This window comes from Galeopterus variegatus, unplaced genomic scaffold (genome assembly GCF_000696425.1).
Source record: "Galeopterus variegatus unplaced genomic scaffold, G_variegatus-3.0.2 Scaffold1344, whole genome shotgun sequence".
NCBI classification, from domain to species: domain Eukaryota; kingdom Metazoa; phylum Chordata; class Mammalia; order Dermoptera; family Cynocephalidae; genus Galeopterus; species Galeopterus variegatus.
This window is the reverse complement of record NW_007727455.1, coordinates 2,046-11,141: the sequence shown is the minus strand read 5'-3', so window position 1 is coordinate 11,141 and position 9,096 is coordinate 2,046. Positions and strand designations below refer to the sequence as shown.

General features: G+C 50.6%; 1 long non-coding RNA gene across 2 annotated transcripts; it reads right to left on the bottom strand.

Annotated features, from left to right (window-relative positions):
- Nucleotides 1–2,692: 2,692 nt before the first annotated feature.
- Nucleotides 2,693–8,097, bottom strand: LOC103593418. 2 transcript variants are annotated; one of them, XR_550751.1, is made up of 4 exons: nt 8,010–8,097; nt 7,100–7,232; nt 6,065–6,256; nt 2,693–2,822 (listed from the first exon to the last, which is right to left on the bottom strand). It is a non-coding gene; the product is annotated as an uncharacterized LOC103593418 (long non-coding RNA). The 2 variants fall into 2 exon arrangements; XR_550752.1 differs by having other exon boundaries at nt 6,065–6,184.
- Between the last annotated feature and the right edge of the window lie 999 nt (nt 8,098–9,096).

Sequence of the window (9,096 nt, the reverse complement as noted above, 5' to 3'; positions counted from 1 at the left end):
CACTTATTAGTTGCCTTCTAAGAGCCTGATGCTGATTCTGCATGGATCTCACCTTTACTTCGTGGTACTTTGGATTCTGGTGATAACTTTGCACCCATGTAATAAATACTTCTTTACATATGCCACCTTGGGTGGGTTTCTGTTTCTTGCAACCTATTTTGCTCTAAGACAACGTTATGTCTACGCTGGGGCCCTCCAGAAAAGGAGGATGGGATTTAACGTCCATTGATTCTCCCTGCTGGTGGGAGTGCTCTTGGTTGCAAGTAACACAAAAGTAACTCCACTGGCTTAAACAAGAAAGGGGTTTAACTCATAAATAAAAAGGACGAGTTTCAGGGAAGATTTGATTTAGTGGTCAAATGAGGTCAACAAGGGCTGAGTTTCTCTTAATCTCTACAGCTTTTCTCTGGGCATCAATTTTATCCTCAGGCTCCATGTGGTACCCAAACCAGTCTCTCTTTCCCACCCCATCCCTTCCTCTGTGCTAGCAAAATAGGTGCAAAGGTCATAGACCATTTTGCACTTTCCAGGAACGAGAGAAGCTTCAGTCTTGGGGTTGATTTTCTATTGGCTCTGTTTGGGCCGTGTATCTATCCATCCTCTAACCTAGACTTTCTCAACATGAGCACTATTGACACTTGGTGCCAGATCATTCATTGCTGTGGGGAGCTGTCCTGTGTACTGTAGGATGTTTAACAGCATCTCTGGCCTCTACCCATTAGATACCAGCAGCACCCCCTCCTCAATTAGGTGACAAAAATATCTCTAGACATTGCCAATTGTCCCCTGGGGAGCAGGATCACCCCTGGTGAAAACTTCTGCTCTAACCAATCACTATGCCAACGAGATATGGAACATGCTATTTTCCTAAAGCATTCTTTATAGTCTGCTCTGTAACTGAGTGTGGGGTAAATTTAGGGGCAATCGGGTCTTTAGAAGCATGAATTCTGTGGAAGCAACTAATAAATGTTCACTCCACCTCATCTCCCCCTTTGGCTAAGTCTTTGAAGATGGACAAGTCTTTTACATTTTTATCTCAGATGTGTTTTATTTCTGTTCATCTGATCTCTACATATTTATTAAGCACCTACTATGTGCCAAGTCTTGGACATGTGGTTGGGAGTTGAATGATGAATTATATAGGATCATTCTCTTGCTCTTATGTCATTTCAAGATAGTTAAAAGATGTTTAGGGGTGGCCCTTTATGTCCCTTTAGACCTTATTATTTCAGTATATGCTGACAGTGTCTGACTGAACACCTGAGATCTTCCACCTGGGGACTTTCTCTTGTGTGGGGCAGGGACAACCCTCAATAAATGAGGGAGGGGTGGGAGTTGGTGCATCAGTACCCCAGATTTCTCACCCCTCTGGGGGCAACTCTGGGGTGTAATCCACAGAGTCTCTTGAAGGATGCCCGTTGGGATTGAGCCCCAGTTGTCCATAGCAGCCACCTGTTCTTCCTCATTCTCCTACTGGAACTTTCTGCAATGATCTCAAATTCCTTGCATTTGAATCCTTGGCTGGAGAGAAGTCCATCTTAGCTGTGTGCATAAATGGATTCTTGGGAGTAAACACTAAAATATCTGTTGGTGCTCGAGCAAGTTTGGGGATCATTCTTCCTGATATTGGACAAACAAGGAGAAAGTCCTTCCCCCCACCCACGTTTTCCACTCTATCCTGCAACCCTGGCTTTATGTAAACAGGACATTGGAGAAGAGGGTCCCACGGGACAACCCGCTTTTGCACCTGGTGGAGCTGAGGTATTTGTAGGCGCATGTGAGACTCCCCCACTCTGGGGGCTCCCTGAATGGTTGAAGGAGGCGTGTTGTGGGGGGCTTGGAATCCTGCATCGGTGACCAGGGAAAGTGAGGGAATGGGACTCGAAAATTCATGTGCATGTGGCTTCATTGGCACTCAGAGGGTGGGAAGGCTTGGGGACTTTGGATCTGACGTCCTAGTTGGCGTCTTGCCAGAGAGGACAATGATAGAACAGCTGAGTGTCTGCTGTGGGTCCACATCTGTCCTCATCCCTCTCCACCCCGCTGTGTGCTCTGGGAGATGACCTGGGTAGACGGCAGCAAGGGGCTCCCTCACGGTCCGGCTTCCACGTGGGTTTGGCTCATGACAGGCACAGGTGGGAGAGGAGAGGGTGGGTTGTTTATTTCCCTGGCTCCCTGGGGAGCTGTGGTGCTCCCTGCATCCAGCCACTCTATGAACTCAGGTAATTTTTTCTCTTTGGCCCATCTGGTCTGTGGGTGGTGGAGGCGCTCCACCATGGTGAGTCCCAAGGTGCGGTGCCATCCTTACCTACCCCTGCCCACGGCTCATCTACCTGCCGATCTCTATCATCCGTCTCCCACCTGCCATCTACCTGTGTCTGTCATCTGTCAATCTACTTATCACCTATCTATCTTTTTTCTTTCTATTTTTGTCTTTTTCTATTTCTCTTTTCTATTTTTCTATCATATCTATCAATTGTATCTATTTGTCCATCTTTCTGTTATTTATCTATCTTATCTATCATCGGGGGTTCTTAAAGATGTGGTGAGGGAATGGAACGTGGGAAATGAAAAGCAGGAGGGAGGGGACGTGAGCGATGAGGGCTTCCTGCAAGGTCTCAGGTGCAAGGTCTCGCCAAGACCCCGTCTGGTTCCTGCTCCTGTCCTTGCTGTCATCTCATGGTCCTGCTGGAGGGGTGGAGTCAGCATAGCTTTATTGATGTCTTCCTTGGTTTCCTGGTGTCTGGATAGTATGTGCAAGTCTGTAGCTCCAGTCTGGCTGGAAATCAACTTTACAGTCATGTAAATAGTGCCACTTTGCCCTGTAACCAAGATTCAAAGTATCAACTAACCATGGGAAAAGAGGGAACTCAGAGAAATGCACGCCAAGAAAAAAACTGTCTTTTAAAAATCTGAGTACAGCCCATGCGGTTTTAGGTCCTAACATGGCTTCAGTCCTGCTCGTGCCAGCAAAACCACAGGTGACCTGATCTCTGTTCATCCTCTCACCACGTTCCCTCCCCGCCTCCTCTTTGCTCCCTTCATTCCAGCTATTGCAGCTTTCTTGATTTTCTCTGTACACATGAAGCTTGTCCCACCTGTACTGAGTCGAATGGTGACCCTTCCTACCCACCCTAAATATGTCCATTTGGAACCTGTGAATGTGCTCTTACTTGGAAAGACCGTCTTGCCAATGTAATTAAGTGAAGAATCTCAAGATCATCTGGATTAAGGTGAGCCCTAAATTCAGTGACAAGTATCCATATAAGAGACGGAATGGAAGACACAGACACAGGAAAGAAGGTCATGGAAAGATACAGGCAGATGCCAGGCTCCCAAGCTGGGGTGGGGGGCCACCCTGCTCTCCCACGGTCCTCAGCCATGTCCCTTCAATGTCTGCATCCAGTCCAGGAATGACCACTAGGCTGTCCCTGGGAGTGCCCCGGGCTCCCCTGCCAGAATGAGGGGGTTGTCTCTGGCCCTGACCACACCTCCCCTTCCTCCTCCACCTTCCCTTCTCCCTTACTCCCCAGCTGCTCTGTAACAATATCTCAGAATGTTAAAAAAAGAAAGTAAGGAAATGTTCAAAGAATCCTGAAGACATGTCCAAAGGACACAGGAGCTCTCACGGGCCAAATCTGGGACAATCTGAGCATCAAAATAAATCATGAGAGTAATGGGTTAGAACTCAATAAATAAAAAAATTCATAAGTCCTTATTGCTATAAATAAATGAATTATAATAATTATAAAAGATATAGGCAGATATTGGAGTGATGTAGCCACAAGCCAAGGAATGCTGGGAGCCCCCAGAAGCTGGAGAAGGTAAGGAAGCATCTCTCTTACAGATCTTCAGAGACAGCACGGCCCAGCTGACACCGTGACTTCAGAATTCCGGCCTCCAGGACTGAGAAAGTTAAATCCTGTTGTTTTAAGCCACCCAGCTCATGGTAACGTGTTACAGAGGCCAAAGGAAATTCACAAATCACCATGGAGCTTTTGTATTCGTCATTCCCACTGCCTGGAATACTCTCCACCCAGATCCCCCTGGGGCTCATTCCACTCACTTCCTCCTGATCTCTCTGCTGAAATGTCACCTCCTCAGAGAGCCCTTCTGTCTGCCCCAGTTGAGAGAGCCTCTTATCCTATCCCTCCAACTCTATACTCTGCTACTTTCCCTTTAAATGCCAATCACTTTGGATACATCATATTTGTTTCCCTTTTTTATGGCTTGTCCTCTCTGTTTATTTGTTCCATGGTCTGTTGGATAATCTAGCTTTAGGATGAGAAGCTTCTGGACATTTGCTTGGTGGCAATCTTTCTTCAAGTGGGGAGGGACAAGACAGACAAACATTTCCATTAGTCCTGGAATATATTAAATAAAGATTTCTCTCCTAATAAAGAAATTACTTACATTGCAACATCTTTCTCTGGAAAATGTTGCACGCTTGCTACACACACATATATATATATATATAAATAGCTCCACTCACAAGCTGTGGACCCCGGCGACTTGCAGAGCAGGCTCTGTGCCTGTTTCCTCATCTGTAAAATGGGACCAAGCCCATTTTGCAAGTCAGAGGCACTTGCCGGGATGAAATGAGACATCAGAGATACATTTAAGAGGAGCTAGTGCTAGCAGGAAAGGACACTGGCCTCTCTGTGCAGAGCTGCCCGGTCTGTGCCATGCCCTGGGTCACTGGACAGCAGGCATACCCATCCTCTCATTACAGCCTCACAAGTTAGGACTGCTCCATAGCTCAGAGGCTTTCCTTTCCAGAGTTTGCTTCATCAGGGCTGGCTGGCTGGCTCAGCTGGGTAGAACGTGGTGTTGCAACACCAAGGTCATGGGTTTGGTTTCCTGCAGGGTTTGTTGCATTGAGTTTTGGCTTTGGTCTGGCCCCAGAGGTGGATGTGACAGATTAGGGACACTCTCATGCTTAAGCTGAGGGGTGGGCTCATGGCATTTGTGTTAGGACACTGTCACTCACAGGTATGTGGCACGCTCTTTTTATACAGAGCAAATGCTAAGGCAGAAGGAAGCCACCCATGCTCAGTGTAATCACCCAAACGCAAGAGGCCGCATAGCATGTGATTCCACTTACACGAAATGTCCAGAACAGGCAAATCCACAGACATGGAAGGTGGATTAGTGGGTACTTTAAACGAAACGGGAATTGGTGTTTAATGGGGACAGAGTGTCAGTCTGGGAAGATGAGAAAGTTCTGGAGAAGAGGTGGTGATGGTCACACAACAATGTGGATGTGCGTCATGCCGCTGAGCTGTGCACTTAAACACAGTTAAAATGGTGAATTGTATGTTATGTGCATTTTAGCACAATAGAAAAACATTGAAAAAAGAAAATGAAGAAGTAGCTACTGAGAGAGGAAGGCTGCCTCCCTCGCAGTGAATTAAATTGTGTGACAGCTAACACCACACAGGGGGGCTGTCTCATCTAATAATCATGGTGATTCATACGGGCTCTCAGTGGCATCACGTCCTCTGATCACTTAATCACTCTGTGAGGTGGGGAAGGCACCTTGGAACCTCACTGAGCTTCCTTTTTGTCTTTTTTCGTGACCGGTAACGGATTGCAACCCTCAGTGTTGCGCCCGTACCGGACCGGGACCAGCAACAGGATCGCAAACCTCGGTGTTGCGCCCGCACCTCGCTCAGCCAGTGAGCGGCCGGTCTGTATGTGGGATCCAAACCCTCGGCGGTAGCGCCGCCACGCTCCCAAGTGGTGCACTGTAGCAGTGTGCCACCGGGCCGGCCCTGAGCTTCCTTTTGCAGGTGAGGAAACTGAGGTTTACAGGGATGGTGAATCCTTCATGAACTCCATTTCTGGATGCACCTCTGAGAGCAAAAGTGAGTGTCTGGTGTTAGAACAACAGTGGTCACCAACTGCCACTGGACCTCACTTGGAGCCTTGAAGCTCGGGCTCTGAGGTTTGAGGAATGCCCCAGGAGGCCACAAGGGGTTTGAGGCCAATCAGAGGTGGGGGCGCCTGGTGCTGGCTTGTCCTGAGGGTCTTGGGGAGGGAGGAAGGAGAGGGATGTCCTCACCTGGGCTCACTGCTGTCCTCCTCCCGCCTTCCACAGTTCTCCTGGGCCAGCATGTCGGATACCAGCTTGAGGTCTGCTCCGTGTGGGACACAGCCTTCTGGATGGCCAGGAGCCCCTGCTCTGTGGGGTAGACGGTGGAATGCCTACCTGTGACGTGTGGGTCATCTCACTGGACTCCAGCTGCCGCCCGGGCTGCAGGGAGAGGCCATGCAGTCAAGGTGGGCAGAGGGGTCTTGGGGATCTGGGGACAGGTAGACGGTGGAATGCCTACCTGTGACGTGTGGGTCATCTCACTGGACTCCAGCTGCCGCCTGGGCTGCAGGGAGAGGCCATGCAGTCAAGGTGGGCAGAGGGGTCTTGGGGATCTGGGGACAGCGGACAAGAAAGTTGTATTATGGTGGCAGATGGTGCCCACAGGCAACAGGAGGACTTGAGAGGGGGGCCCTGGGCCAGGCTGGCTTCAGGAAGCGAGAGGCAGGCAGGCAGGTGGCCATGGCCAGCCAGTTTGAGGTAGCAGCTCATAGGTACTCACCACAGAGAGCCATGGGGTGGTGAACCAGGGAGGTGCCCCCCACCCATGATCACAGGAAGCTCAGGTCTGAGTGGGGGACCAGAGGACCCCGCTTGAGCAATGTTCTCACATTTCCAGCCCAGAGCCTTTTGGGTGAACCTGGGGCCTCTCCCCCACAAGGAGCAAACCTAGGGTCCCGTTCAAGCACGGTCTTGGCCTGCACGGACAGACGTTCTGAGAGACACCAGCGGGAACCACAGTGTCAGGAAAGAGGCTCCCTAAGGGATGTGACAGCCAGGGCTTCAGGAAGCAGCCTGGGCTCTGTGCCCAGCAGCAGGGGCCAGGGAGCTGGGGCTCCCATCTGTGGAATGAGGGGGGCTGGGCTATGGACCCCCAGGGCCCTTCCAACCCTCACACTCTGAGCACACTTGAGTCTTGGTGCAAGCCCAGGAGCTCTTCACTCCTGGAAGAGGCCAGGTCTTTCCAGTGAGGGATCAGGAGTGAGAGAAGGTCCCACCACCTACCGGGAGTGGGGCGGCAGGCGTTCCCGGCCTGCCCATGAGCAGGGGCCAGCCAGGCAATGCGTGCTGCTGCTACTGCTGCTGGTCCTGGAGCTGTGGCTCCTCCTCCAGCTGCCTACAGTGCATATCATTGTGCCTGCGGGGACGAGACAGGACAGTGGGAGGTGAGGCCAGTGGTGGGACCCCTGAGCCCATCGCTTCAGCAATGCTAATGCCCCATGCCCCACTGAGTGGGCAGAGCGTGGCTCGCTCCCTCTGTGGTGCTCCCCACAGCTGAGGGCTGCCCACATTGGCCTGTGTGTGCACAGGGAAGCTGAGACCAGGAGAGGTCAGGAGGTGGGCCAAGGTCACCCCTGAGGGTGGCTGGGGGACACAGCAGAGGACAGGGGTCAGGAGTGACAGCAGATGCCAGAGGTCGGGGATACACTGGATGCCAGGAGTCAGCAGACATAGTGGATGCCAAGGGTCAGGGGACACAGCAGATACTGGGGGTCAGGGGACACACTGGACCCCAGAGGTTGGGGACATAGTGGATGCCAGCAGTTGGGGCACAGTGGACACCAGGTGCTTCTGCAGTAGCCAGTGTCCCTGTGAATGGGCAGGGAGTGCCTGCCGCCTCTACCTTTATCACATCACTGCAGCAGTAATGAGACCCCTTGGAATGATGCTGAGCACAGCACTAACACCCTTTCTCTCTCCAACAACCAGGACAGCATGGGCTGCTCATTGCATGTGTGATTAACAGCCCCGTCCCTGTGCCTGGAAGCCACCAAGCAGGCCCCCCAATATGGGTGGAGGGTGAGGGTTTGGTCCCAGGCTCTGCCAGGCAGCAGAAGATGGTGGATCTGCTCCCTCCCTGTTGAGGCCATGAGGGGTGGGGAGGGACCGTGAGGCCGGCCCGTGGCAGTGGCACCTCATCTCCAAGTGCCAGCACTGCAACTCCTCCAGCCGCGTCTTGGCCAGGAGCTGCCACTTCTCAGTCGCTCCTCCAGGAGCTTCTGTACTTTGTTGCTAGGCTTGATGGTGATGGGAAGGTTGGGGTTCACTTTTTTCTGGAAACAGAAGTTAAGGCTGTGAGATTAGAGACCTTCATTTAGACAAGAATGCGGGGTCAGGTCCCAGGGACAGAAGGAGAGACCCTGAGACTAACCTCCTCCTGCTGTGTTTATACAATGGTGGGGTTTAAACCCCCCAAAGTCTTGAAACTCCTCACCCCAAGAGCAATGGCAGGGAAAAGGGTCTACTGAGCAGGAACACAACCATGATTGACACTCAGAGTTGACAGATAGTGGCCAAAAATAAAAGCTTAACCCACAGGTTATAGACCTGACAAAGGGGTCACAGGAAGGTGCTGGAATATGACTGGTGAATAACTTTGATGATCATGGGATATTCCCTGAAAATTCAATGCAAGAGCACCTTCTGATTTTAACTAAAGACACTCATTCCCAAATAAAATAATTCAGGACGCACAGCACTTGAGTGAAATCCAGCAATATATATTTTAAATAGCTCTGCCAAGGCATTTGTGGAACTTCATTCTTAGGTCTCAATTTCATCAGTCCAAAATTACAAAGTGTTGTCCAAGGAATATTCATTGGTGGAACAACCCAGAAGTCTATCAAGAAATAAAGGACAAATACAATGTGGTCCACTCCACACACTGGAACGTTACTTGATCACGAAAAGGAACGAGGCTCTGACACATGCTACCACATAGATGGACCTTGAACTCATCACACACAGTGAGAGACGCCAGACACAAAAGGCCACATAGCATGGAATAAAGGACAAATACAATGTGGTCCACTCCACACACTGGAACGTTACTTGATCACGAAAAGGAACGAGGCTCTGACACATGCTACCACATGGATGGACCTTGAACTCATCACACACAGTGAGAGACGCCAGACACAAAAGGCCACATAGCATGTGACTCCATTTACGTGAAATGTCCAGAACAGGCTGATCCACAGAGACAGAAAGTGGATTCATGG